Source organism: Panthera onca, chromosome C1 (genome assembly GCF_046562875.1).
Source record: "Panthera onca isolate mPanOnc1 chromosome C1, mPanOnc1 haplotype 2, whole genome shotgun sequence".
Taxonomy (NCBI): Eukaryota; Metazoa; Chordata; class Mammalia; order Carnivora; family Felidae; genus Panthera; species Panthera onca.
In genome coordinates, this window is record NC_138346.1 from 80,814,954 (window position 1) to 80,828,903 (window position 13,950).

The following is a 13,950-nucleotide window of genomic DNA, read 5'->3' on the forward strand; positions in this document are numbered from 1 at the left end:
TGCAGAACACAAGATCAATATACAAAAATCAATTATATTTCTATACACCAGTAATAACGTTCTGAAAACAAAATTAAGAAAATTCTCTCTTCAAGGCAAGGGCTACTAGTTGTCTCATTTTATAAAGGAGATAGTTGAGATTGTGGGAGCCATAATGGCTGCCACTTATGCTGCTGAGGGACTTGACTTGACTGTTTTGTTACTGTCTCTTCATGGCTCAACCCAACTTTGGTGGGAGCCATTCTTTGATTTGGTTTCCTTTTTGCCCTGTGGCTTTGGCACATTCCCTCAACATGTCCTGTTTATTTCATCCATATGGCAGTTTTCATTTGATGTCACACAGTTTGCCATGTTAGAGGTTGGTTCATGTTTGCTTTTTTGCTTCACTCGAATAGGTCAGGGTTCTGATATCCACCACTTAGTTCTCCCAGTGGGGGAATAATCAAGGGGCCGTGGGAGAAACAGGGATTCTTACCATTGGCCTCTGTGGTCTTGGCTGCTTCCTGTGTGATGAAGAGTGAAAGCTGGATTTGATAATAAAGAGTCTCCTTTGTGTTCTTTCATTATTTATGCCACATCTGCCTCTCAGCATTTGTGTCAATGAGTCAGTATAATTACAGCCATTGGATAATTTCCTTCGCTTTCCACACGTTCCCGACTGTGTGAGTGCCACATCAGAGAAAACCAACCTTCACACCCCAGCAAGGTCCACTCTTCCTGTGGGCATGGTGAATAGCCAAGTCAGAGGAGATGCATCTATGCCTCTCACCCTACTTGAAAGGGAGGGTCTGTGCAGCTTGCTGACTGTGAGATCACAAAGGACAGAAACTTCTTTTTCTATATAAAAGCCAAAATATTGACCCAGAATGTTGCTTTAAGATGATTTGCATAACAACCAACTGTCCCTGAAAGTAGGGCAGGAAGGAACCTGGAAAATCATATCACTCTCCCCTCTCTTGACCAAAGACGTAACTCCCCGATCATCTAGCAAAATGTTATGAGGCAAATATCTGGTTGGATTAAATATGAAAGGAATTTCTGAAACAAAAAAATAATTATGCAAAAAACTACACTAAAGGTGAAGAAAGTTCTATGTGTGTGTTCAGCTCATCCACAGCATTACTGCCTGGTCACAGAAAGGGCTGGGAAAGGTGGGCCTGGAGCAGAAGCTCCCCCTTGCCATAAGGCAGCATCCATCATGTGATTCTCCTACATTACAAGAAAATAAAAAGACCTCAAAGACCTCATACATTATGGTTTTCTTTTCTGATTAATGCTGTGGATGTTCAGGGACTGAAGCACCACATATAGTTTTGTTTTGTTTTGTTTTGTTTTGTTTTGTTTTGTTTTGTTTTGTTTGTGATTCACTAGATGAAGTGGGTGACATTGTAAATGAGCTCTTATTTAGTTGTGTTTTATTTTTTTTAAGGAAAACACAAATTTCCATTTGTACCGAGATCACTGTATTAAAGCAAAGACTGTGCAAAACAAACAGGGACACAAAGAAGTGGGAAGGGAGGAAAATGTTAGATATCTTCTATGATAACAGAGAGAATGCTTTCCTTGTTGCTACTGTCTCAGCAACGTTTGTCTTCCTACCTCTACGCTGGGCAGGCTGGCTGTCCATGTGATTTAAGTTCACATAAAAACTAACTGACCGTAAATGTCCATCCTTCACTTCCACTGTCTTAGATCCACAAGGTTAAGGCATTGCCTCTAGAATGTCATTGTGAAAATTCTACCTGGAAGGACTCGCAGACTAATGCCTACATTTCCATTAATATGGATAACTTTTGTGACTTTCCAGCTTTTCTTTTTTCTAAAGCAGAACATTTGCTCAAAAGAAAGCTTACAGTAGAACTCTAGTATTATAAAATACAGAAGTAGGGATGCTGTGTTTGAAAAGGAAAAATAAGACTGAAGTGTTCCTCGTTACACTGAAGAAATACTTCCCAGCAATGACCCTGAGACCTGTCCGTGAACTTTACAGCCCTATGGAATGAACATTCTTTAGAAAGCAATTAATGATTGATTTGAAAAGGACACCTGAGCCCTGTGGGAATGCAAACTGATTGGTTATCTTGTGGTAGGGTCAGAATCAGGTAGGGAAGAAAGAAGGATGAGGAGTGGAAGCTGATGGCAATGGGGCAGTTCTCAGTGGGAGCTACCATGGGGCAGCTGGAGCTGGCATTCAAGCATCATTGCAGATGTAAGCAGTGGAATTTCATTTAGTGTCCTAGCAGTCCTTCAGTGTTTCCAACTCTTAGTGTCATGTCCAAGTTTTGGATGTCAAAGATCTCCAGTGTACATGTGATCATCTTCTCAGGGTTCCGGGTGACCCTTTTTGATGACCCATGCTTGGGGAAATTGAGACAACAACACAAAAAGCCTACACACCAGGGAGTATATCATAGAGCAGTTTGAATGTGAGCTATGCCAGTGTCACGATACGCCTTGCTCACAGAGAGGCAGAAAAGCAAGAGAGGTATGAGACATTAGGCCATACGTAGACGACTCTCTGTTGAGGTGGGAATAAAACCTCAGGAAGGGTTCTCAAAGCCCCGAGCAACTCACAGCATAGGCCTGAAGTCTACAGACCAAAATCTTTATTTGTTAAGTGAAAGGTATCAGTAAACACTTACAAATTACCAGTAAATGAAAACAGTGAACAAATCATTTTTTCTCTCTTTCAACATTGGTTTGGCTTTTCTTGTTGGAAGCTGATAAAAGCCTTCTTGTGATCATCCTGTTGTAGGCAAGAATTATTTTTCATGGTTAAAAAACAAAAAAAAAAACTGTTTTAACTGGAGCAGTGTTGACAAGCATTGCTCCAAGCAATTTTGTATAATAGAATTTCAGAGTAAAAAATTAACTACAAATCACTGACCTGGCCCATTGTCTTTCTCAATACTACAATTTTGCTGCTGAAAAAGAGGATTTGCTATTCAAGAATGCAAAAGTGTGATTCAAGAATCAAGCCTTTTCATCTCTCATGGGATATTGTCCTTTATCAGAGCATGCTTGGTGGATAAATATGTAAATTATTATGCAAAGCAGGATGGAGTAATTCAAATTGACAGTTGCCCTATTTTTAAAAAAAATTAAAATGTGAAAGCCTCGATAATGTGTCTGCTGACAACAAAGGAAGTTCTTGTTAAGATCAACATTATTTGGTATCATTTTCATATATTTTTCAAACAGATGAATTCTTCTTGCTTTACTTTCTGTTTTGAGTTTTTTCCCCACCAGTGTATTTGATAAAGATGGTTTCAGTGGGAAAATTTACATTATATATAGATATAGATATAGGTTATAGATATAGATATCTATATAGAAAATAAGATAAAATATATAAAATAAAATATATCTATATAGATATCTATATCTATAATCTATATCATCTACATCTGTATCTACAGAGAATAGATGATTTTCTTTACTATTTTCCTATTCTCTTGCTTTATTGGAACTTTATAAAGAACATCTACAGCCAGCCAGTATTTACAAAAGAATCAATCGTTGTCTTTGAGAGAGCACACCATTACAATTTGCTACTGAGCTGCCACTAAGTCGGTCCATTTTCATGCTAGTAGTTATCAACTCTGCCTTTCCTACTGTAACAACTGACGAGGTGACACTGTTCTTACCTACAACAAACCCTCCATTTAGGCCCTGGATTCTTTCGCCTCGTAACTTGGTCTTTGCTTTGCCAGGATTCCCTTTTTTCTTTAGTATCTTTCTTTTCTCCTTAATTTTTGGATCATTCCCACAACTATGAGTCTAATATCACCTAAACACACAATACACTAACTTCGCTCTGAACCATTACGTTTCTCTACCCTCTCTAGCAAGACTCCTAGAAAGATTCTCTATATACTTGCTGTTTCCACTTCTTTACCTCCTGTTCTCTTACTCCCATCCAAATCAAGCATCCAGCAATGTGGCTCAGTTTGTTGAGGTCTCCAATGATCCACATCCTGCCCAAACTATTGGTTTTTGTCTTCCTTTTACCTGGTCTCTTGGCAGCTCTTGGCACTGGTTTCTTGGCATTCTCTGCTTTGATGTGTTCTTCTTTGGGCTTAAAGAAAGCCACGTTTTCCTTCACCTTCAAGGTCTTTCCCAGCTGTCTAACCATGGATGTCCCCAGACATCTCCTCTTCTATTACTACACTCACCCTCTGAGCTATCTAGTCTCATGGCTTTGCAAATCATCAATTGAATATTTCCAATTCTGACTTCCTTGATGAATACCAGACTCACATTTAACTGCTGACTTGACATCATCAGTTGGAAGTCCAGTAGTCACCAAAAACTTAATGTAGCCAACAAAGAGCCATTGGTTCCCTATCCCCTCACCCCAACACAAACTCCAGAATCCTTAGCCTACCAAGTCTTCAACATTTAAGTAAATGGCAATACTATTCATCTAGCTCTAGGGTCAATATCTTATCTTTAATTTGTCACTTTTCCTTCCACATCTAATTCACTAGTATAACTTATTGCTCTACCCATAGTATCTATTTTTTTTTTATCTGAACACTACTGTTACAACCAGAGTCAAGAATATCATCCATAATCTGGCCTTGGATAACAGTTTTCCTGACCACAGTCTTTTCCACCTCATCATAATCAGAATAATTAAAAAAAAAACTGTTTTAAACCATGATCTGCTAGATACATGATCTGGCACTTGTCGACCTCTCAAGCCCATCCCCCTGTACTATCTCCCATATCTGTCTGCTCAGCCACAGTAGCTTAGAGCATTTATTCCCCAGCACATGATGGCTGCTTCTCCAAATTCAAGTACCAATTTAAATGCCACCTCCTCAGAGAAACTTTCCCAGACCAACCTGTCTAAAAAAGAATCACTGAATACCCACCCCTGCTTAACCGTTTCTCTTTCTTACATTATTTTATTTTATTTGTAGCACTTAAACATTACCACGGAGTACATTTTTTAAATATTTCATTTAATTTTATTTTTCCCTTATCTACTTCCTCATATATGAATACAAACTTTTTGGGAGCAGAGATTTTGCTTTGTTTCCTGCAATCTGGGCGAGTACCTAGCATATGGCATGTGATCAATGAATATTTGGTAATGGATATTGACAGACTTAATCATTCACACTGGAATTTCACCTCTCTGGTTGTGTCTTTTGTACCTGAGTGAGGCTCACTAAACCAAAGATAGTAATTGGATTGTGTTAGATTCTTTCTCTCCCTCTCTTTGTGTGTGTGTGTGTGTGTGTGTGTGTGTGTGTGTGATTTCAGATAAAAATAAGTAGTTTTAACTTACAGCAATCTTTAGGAGCCAATATTAAAATGCCCTAACATATGTAAGTGAGATCTTTAGATGATGTTTATCTGCATAATAAATGAAGGTACACTAAGTAGATGAACAAATAAAGTAAAACAGCTGTTAGTAAATTTGAGAGATGTTGGATGCAGTAGATAACGCAATTCAGCAATGTGCGGTTTATATCATGACAACGCGAGTCATGTGGCAGACGTTGAATGGATACCTAAGTGACTGGTAGGTGACAACAATGCTGCTGTTGATACACTGCCTTTACTTCTTCCACTCCCACTCTTCTCAAAGTATATATGATACTTCTGCTTACATTCTGTCACCTACAATTAGAGAAGCCAATGGATAAAGATGGTGGCAGGCAACACTGTTATTGTTTAAGATATAGGGGAAAAAATGCAGTATTCTGAGAGGATTCAGAGAAAAATAGCTACCACTGACTAAGAATGAGCATAGAAAAACAGTGGCAGCAAACACAATCATGAAATTAACTGTGTCCATATTATGGGGAAGATGGGATATTATATATATAAACATATATGTACATATATGTATATGTACACACACATATATGTATATATATACAAATATATATATGTATATATACAAATATATATATGTGTGTGTGTATATACATATGTATATATATATACATGTGTATATATATATATATACATATATATATATATACACATATATATACACATATGTATATATATATATATATATATATATATATATATATAAACCAGGACAGTTTCTTCTAGGCAGTGGTGAATTGGGACAAATTTTACAGAATGTTTACTGTTTCCAGGAGGAGCAAATAATTTTAGAAGGTGAAATATGGATTTTCAATGTTTCTTGAACCAGTTTTCAGGAATAAAATTGGACCCATTTATCCACATTATGTTGAGACACCTCTTTCTTGTCTATTTCTCCTCCCTCCTCCTCCTCTTCCTCCTCCTTTCTCCTTCTTCTTCTGTCAATACTGCTGACTAATCCTGTAATTTTCTGAGAATTAGTTTTTAATTGTATCAAAAGGTAGAGAACAGAAATGTTCACAGGAAATGTGGGAGAGGGGAAATCTTAGAAGGATTCTGCAGAGTATTTAAATTCATATGATTTTCTTATGTGAGTGCAACAGCAAAGCTCACACACGGACTGCAGAGCCCAGCTAGGACCCATTATGCCTGATGATATAAGTAAATCCTAACAATCATGCCATGATACTTATTTTGTTGTTCTCTTCTCCCTTTGTATGGATAAACCAAGGCAGATCAGGCGTGAGAACAGGCTACTAAGTATGCCAGAATTAGTTCCTGGGTGAGCTACCATTATCTACTTTTTAAATCACAATGCCAACCTGTTAATCACCTTCCTGTTAAGCCCTTTGCTGTAAGTGAAAAATACATCAAGTATGGTGTATATGCTAAATACCAAGCACATGCTGTATGGGCTAGATGTCTGCCGAATGCCGTGTGGGACCTTCAGGTGACAGAAGACAAAGTGGGCTCTCATTAGGACTTCAGTTTGGAGGGTGGAAGGAGGATGGAGAAGTACCTACTTAAACACTAAGAATAAATATTTATAGAGCATTTTAGAGATTTGAAAACATTTCTACATATGTTATTTCATAAAAACATTAACACAAGACATCATCCAATTAAAAACTAAACTCTGTAGTACATTTTTATTTCTCTTAAGTTTATTTATTTATTTTGAGAGACAGAGAAAGAAAGAACAGGGGAGGCGCAGACAGAGAGGAAAACAGAGAGAGAGAGAGAGAGAGAGAGAGAGAGAGAGAGAGAATCCCAAGCAGCACAAAGCTTGACATGAAGCTCAATCTCACAAACCACGAGATCACGACCTGAGCCAAAATCAAGAGTTGGATCATTAACCGACTGAGCCCCCCAGGTGCCCCTGTAGTACTTTTGTAAATGGTTAGAGAGAGAATGAACTGAGGTTGACAATAAGTGGGAAATGAAGTAGCTAGAATTTATGAGGCTTAAGTTGTAGGCAGGAAACTCTGCCTATGCATTTAGAGCTGAGAGAAGGGTATGGGTGGTCCAAGGCAGGTTCAGAGTACCTGAAGTCAGGCAGTTCATCTCTTCAGGTACAGAGATGTCACACGATACGAAGCAGGACTGCCACTGGTGGAAAGTGACTCAGAAGGATCTCTCGGCTCTGCAGCTGTAGAAAACTTGGGATCAAGGTTAACTGTGATAGGGAAGAGTAAAGTGGCATGTAATTGTATAGATGAATCTATGCTGGTTCTCTTACTGAAAATACTCTGTGCTCGTGTTCTTGTGTATGTGCGGGAAGGGATGGTTTTTGTTTGTTTCTCAGAAAGATTGCTATCAAATGTTTGTTATGTCTTGAAATGGAGGACATGTTAGAATTGAGGAAATATGGACTGTTTTTTTTAATTCATGATAACTAGTTTAATCTAACCCCCTTCTTTTTCAGTTCTGCACTCGGGAGTACCCACCAGACACTGAATGACATGTTTGGCCTTTCCGATGCACTGTTTAGTGTTCTTGAAAAGCAGTTCCCATATAATTTTTCTGGAGGTGAATTGGCAGCAGTATGACCCTTCTTGGTAGAGAAGCCACACGTACTCTGGTTACCTGAGGGGTATATCTGAACTTAAGGATGCCTCCAAAGTGGCCCAGAGAGTCAGGTTCAACTCAGCACCAGCTTTACTTCCCATTTCCTTCGCTTGTTTGTCAAAGGGAGCCATATTTTACTTGGGTGGCTGTGTTTTTCACATTATTTCCAACAACCAATTCGTTGCTTAAGCTATCATTTGAAAAGAGGTGACATTTTATTTGCCATATTCAAATCTTTGCTTCCAAAGCTGATGCAAGTATCTGAAAACAAACCACTGTATGTCTTTATCATAAATGTAGTAATAGAAAGATAGTCTCAATTGAATGGTTAATAAAAATACATATATAGTGAGCCTTCTGTTAAAAACAGGGTATTGGATCATTCCTTAAAGTGTTTGGGAAATGATTTTGAGCTAGACTATGTTTTTAAGTTTAGAGCGGAATGTGTTTAATTTGGATTAGCCTGGGAGGAATTCCTAAGTAAAAATTTGGCATTTTTTCCTAAGGCAGGCAAATTTCCTAAGGAAAGAGGAGAATAAATTAATGTTTGGTGTATTCTTCCAGTGGTGCGCAGTAGCTAGCTCTCTACTTCCCCTCAGTCATAAATAAATCATCGTGTTTGCCCTTCTATACTGTGCTGTTTTGTGCTATAGTGAGTTGTGATTCTAATGATGTACAACTGAAATCGGGCACATACGACCCCTTGCACAATAGGACAGTAGTCATTTAATTGCACGTCTTTTTCTATTTAATTTCCACAACAAAATTGGCTGCTAACACCCCCATTTTACAGAGGGGACACTACGGATCGGGAGCTAAAGCATCTTGCTTGTGGTCATATGACGAGGGGGAGGCAGAACTGAGATGCAAGTATTATGTGCTCTCTCCAACGCCGAGATTCCCAGACCTCAGAGAATAGGTCTGAAGGACTGTGGGACCCACTCTGAGAAATGCTGTGTTATTTTATACACACCTTGATTGTACCACAATTAAATATTTACTTTTCTACTTCTCCCTCTAAATTCCTAGGTCCCTGAGTGACAGGCATTCTGGTTTCTTTGCACCTAAGTTCAGAGCCCAGTTCAGCATTGTTGAATTAATAAAGTCATTTAGAGACATCTGGGTGGCTCAGTCGGTTGAGCGTCTGACTTCGGCTCAGGTTACGCTCTCACAGTTCCTGAGTTCAAGCCCTGCACGGGGCTCACTGCTGTCAGTGCAGAGCTGGCCTCCTCGGATCCTCTGTCTGCCTCTCTCTCTGCCCCTTGCCTGCTTGCTCTCTCTCTCTCTCTCTCAAACATAAACAAACATTAAAATAAATGAATGAATGAATGAATGAATGAATAAATAAAGTTGTCTAGCAGGCCTGAGAGGGCTCCTCTAGATTTCCTTAGAAAATATTTATTACCTCCTTCCTAGCAGATCAAAAAGCAGTTAAGAGGTAAGAAGTAAACAGAACACAAACAATCAAGGGTCAGTGACCTGAAGTCCATGAAACAAGAAGGTTGTTCTAGGGCAGAGAGGTGTAGTCTTTTCAGAGACACTAACACCAAAGGCTTTTTGACTATTTGAGCCTTGAGTGGATCTTCTCCCCGGGAAGTAACAGGGTGAGAAATATGCCCCCAATCTCTCCTCAGCCTGTGTCCCACTTTCTTAAGAGCAGTTCCTGGGATGCCTGGGTGGCTTAGTCGGTTGAGCGTCTGGATTCAGCTCAGGTCATGATCTCGTGGTTTGTGAGTTCGAGCCCCGCGTTGGGTTCTGTGTTGACAGCCCAAAGCCTGGAGCCTGCTTCAGATTCTGTGTCTCCCTCTCTCTCTGCTCTTCCCCCACTAGTGCTCTCTCTCTCTCTTTTTCTCTCTCTCTCAAAATACATAAACATTAAAAAAAAAAAAAAAGCACTTCCTAACACCTAAAGAAACTTGGTGATGTTTCTTGAATAAATAAGTAAATGTAAAATGAAGTAGGTGATAATCCAATCTGTAAGTTGTTAACCACATGGGATTGGCACCCAGCACCTGAGAGCAGAACCCATGGAGCACACACCCATGGACTGGGCTCTGGGTCATTTTGGAATCCTCCTGAGTGGACCACATGGGTCAATATGGCAGCCTTGAGCAGATGGGCCCTGGGCCGGACTGTGGGGTGAACACAAGTGTCCCAGTGTGTCCACATAAGAGACACAACACCAATGCCAAATCATTGGGTGTTATTTGGTGAGGAGAACTGGATGCCCAGGAATTTATCCTCTTCTCTGGTTTTAAGGGGTAGAGTCCTGAGAGGCATACTATGCTCTAGGAGGCAGCTCACACCTTTTGTTTTACAGTTGCTTCCAGCATTCTAATTTCTAAAAGAGAATTTTACAATTACAAAAAGTAAATTCTACCATGTGAAAAACTCTATTGTTTGCCTCCAGTGACATTATAGAAATGAAATCCACTCCCCCTCCCCGCTTAGAGATCTGCATACATGGCTAGACGAAAGTGACAGATATTGTAATTTAAATACAATTGTTCACTTAGCAACCCCTTTGGAAACCTGTCTCTTGCAACTTGCCTTTGGGTAGAGTTCTCAAGACAATTCTCTAAGAGAACAAAGCCCAACAAGATTTGAAAACAGAAAATTATAGTGGTCTTATCAAACCAGTCTTCTCCAAACTTCCCCTCCTGCCCTTCTCTGTTGTCCCAGGCTCAGAATCCTGTGTCAGCAAAGTCAGAATCCTGAGTTTATCCATACATAAGGAATAGTGATGTTCCAAATTTTTTACCCGTGGAACTAAAGAAAATATGCACACCTCATCCATTTTTCATTCTTAAATCTCTGTGTTGTCTTCAGGAGAACTGATATTTCTTCCTCTTAAATAAACTATCTTCTTCATTATACGTTTAGCAAAGCCCCTGAGTATATCCACTGTGAGCTTTCGTCACAGATCACTCTGGAGAACAATCTTTGTAAATATTATTCTTTTGTCTTCATGAGACACCTATTATCTGATTGGCATAATCCTTTGCCTAAATACAAAACAAGATCACTTCCCCAAAGCCCACCCATCTTTTCAGGTGGCCTGTGGATAGCTGATGAAGGGATGGCTGAGGTGTGGAACAGTGAAACTCTAAAGCAGAGCTGGGAGAATTAGGAAAAACCCAGGGCTTTTGTGTTTGGGAGGCTGGGGGTGAAAATACTCTTCTGTAAACTTAGAGAAAAGTCCTCAAGTCATTCCTGAATATTTTCGCACCAAAAATGTTTGTAGCTTTCATGAAAGCGATTTATGTGCAGGTGTGCTGTGCTCGGATAGCTCCGTTGGTTTAGTGTCTGACTCTTATTTTGGCTCAGGTCATGATCTGACTCTTATTTTGGCTCAGGTCAACTCAGTTCATGAGTTGGAGTCCCGCATCAGGCTCTGTGCTGACAACTCAGAGCCTGCATGGGATTCTCTCTCCCTCTCTCTCTGCCCCTCCTCCTGCCTGTCAGAATGAATACACAAACTTTTGTTTTTTAAGCAATTTATGTGCATGCAATAACCTGTCTTTTCTTTACTGGAGAATCTCAGAAGCTTGATTCACTTTGGATAATCCAAACAAGGTTAAATACATTGGGCATCTTTTTTTCTTCAACTTGCCTTGATTTGTGTTTGAGGACTATTATGTGGGGCCAAATGACAGATAACATTCATTCTTGCTTCCCTTTAAGATAGGCTCAGTCTTTATACCAAGGGATCTTTCCTCAAGTAGTACACGCCCCTCCCCAGCCTGTGACCCATCTCTAGAGACTAGGAAGGAACAGCAGCTATTTCACACATTTTTATCTTTGAAAGCTTGAAATCAGAGCCTAGGGTGTAATGCAAATAAAGACCTAAGCACGTATTAGGGAAAGCAATTTGACACTTTAAGAATTTCATCTCCTTCAAGCCAGCTCACACACAGATTACATACAGAGAGGAACAGGTTAATACTTACATAACTGATTGAAAATTGGTGCTAATTGGCTTGAGGTTTAAATGAGCAAGCTCTGTCAGACAGCTGGGCTAGTGGAGGTTCTGTATATGAAAGAACTACACAGAAATATAATTGATCTCTATGTAATGATGTTTATTCTCTAAAAATTAGGTTAAAATTGAAGAAATCATTTCCCTCATCTTCAATTAAAACAAATAGCTAACATTTAGCTCAATTTTAGTCTCCCTGGCCTTCGAGATGAATCTCCTCCATTTTGCAAGTAAGTCACTGCCTACATTTTGCTGGGACGAATGGCCTGGAGGGTCAGAGTATTTTTTAAAAGGTTAAAAGAAATTGTACCACATCCAGGAAGGCTAATTTTCATGCATCAAGGTTCTTTGAGCTGAATTTGTGTAATGAGTGCACTGGAAATTGAAAGACGAGATTAAAGTGCTGTTTGTCGTGTACAGAGATTTCAGAAATGCTTATCAGCCCTTCGCAGCTGAACACAGCCCAGATTAAAAACCGATCTGACAGAAAGGGAAGCTGACTGCAAATGTGGGGCTTTACATCCACACTAATTACAAAGTGCATATTAAACATGAGGCCTATGATGAGAGCAGCTGCAAAGGTCTTTATCTATATTAAGAGACTGTCCACCTACATAATAAGAATAATTACCAATGAGAGAATTCTTAAAAAGAAATTGCATTTAATGACACATCATACAATTTCTTGTAATTTCAGAGGTCTATTTTACCATCCCCCAATAAGGTATGACTTTGTCTTCTCTCTGGAACCAGGTGACAGATCAGATTTTGAAGACAAGATCCATTCACTTATATTTCTATTAATGCCAGCCCGATTGCTCTGAAAAGTGCAAGTGTGGAAACTCTTATAGAGTCCCCAGTCCCTGTCTCTAATGAACTGACAGGGAAGCAACTACAGTTTTTCCAATCCACTGGAATTTCTTGAGGCAAATGATACCTAAAGCCATTTTACTCGGAAAGTTGTCGATGTCACCAGAACTGGATGCCATTATTTTTTTTCTCACTACTAATATATGGTAACATCAGAGCTGTAATCTGGGAGCAATCAAATTGAAGGGCTACAAGAAACTCTCCTGGAGTTTCTTTTCCCCTTGGTAAAAAAAGAGCTCCCATGGTTTGGGGAAATAAATCTAATACTTGAATGAAACCATCTAGCATGCATTGAGCACTCTGTACATAGTTTTATTCCCTTAAACCTTTCTCTACCTTCTCTTCCATCTCTTTCTTCCTTTTTTCTTTCTTCATCCTTTTGGGCTGATATAAATCTGAGTTATACAACTGCTGCTTTTCAATATCTCATTTTTAGAATAAAATAGTTACACATTTTCTCTTTGCTTCTTATAGTTGCTCCTGAAAACCTAGGCACATAATAAACAACTAAAATCTAATAAATGATTACTGCAAGATACCAAAAAAAGCACTCAAGAAATTCAGCCTGTTAGGAAAGGTGCAGTGAGACAGCAAAGGTCATAGAATTTACAGAAATATGCTAATAAAAGACATGTTATTTTTGTCTTTATTATTATTAAAAAATTTTTTTTAATGTTTTATTTTTGAGAGAGACAGAGCGTGAGTGGGGGAGGGGCAGAGAGAGAGGGAGACACAGAATCTGCAGCAGGCTCCAGGCTCTGAGCTGTCAGCACAGAGCCCAATGGAGAGCTCCATCCCGTGGACTGCAAGATCATGACTTGAGCCGAAGTTGGATGCTTAACTGACTGAGCCACCCAGGCGCCTCTGTCTTTATTATTATTCATATAATCCAGTCAAATTCTTTAAAATTTTATACAGAAATTCTAAATATTAAATAGCCATTTAATTTCTTACAAGGCTCTAAAAATATGAAATAAAACATAGTTGCAAAAATGTTTATAAAAACATATGTATCGTTCACCAGTAGTTGAAAGACAAATACTCATGCAACCCCATCCAGGATAAGATATGGAGGGTGATGGCACCTAAGAGGCCAGCATCTCTTGTATGTATCCCTTCCATGAGCCCCTTCTTCTTCTCAAGAGTCACCCTCTCATGAATTTTATGATAATAATTTCCTT

At 39.2% G+C, this 13,950-nt stretch overlaps 1 long non-coding RNA gene across 3 annotated transcripts in view; it reads right to left on the bottom strand.

Annotated features, from left to right (window-relative positions):
* LOC132673729 (uncharacterized) overlaps positions 1 to 13,950 on the bottom strand; it is an 86,560-nt gene that overhangs the window by 11,976 nt on the left and 60,634 nt on the right. Inside the window, exon 6 of one of the 3 annotated variants that reach the window (XR_009608174.3) lies at positions 10,171 to 10,261. The exons of 1 other annotated variant lie outside the window; for it this stretch is intronic. This is a non-coding gene — a long non-coding RNA (uncharacterized LOC132673729). Of the gene's footprint in view, positions 1 to 10,170; positions 10,262 to 12,813; positions 13,258 to 13,950 lie in introns of those variants that run through there. One more of the 3 variants, XR_009608173.3, reaches the window with a different exon arrangement.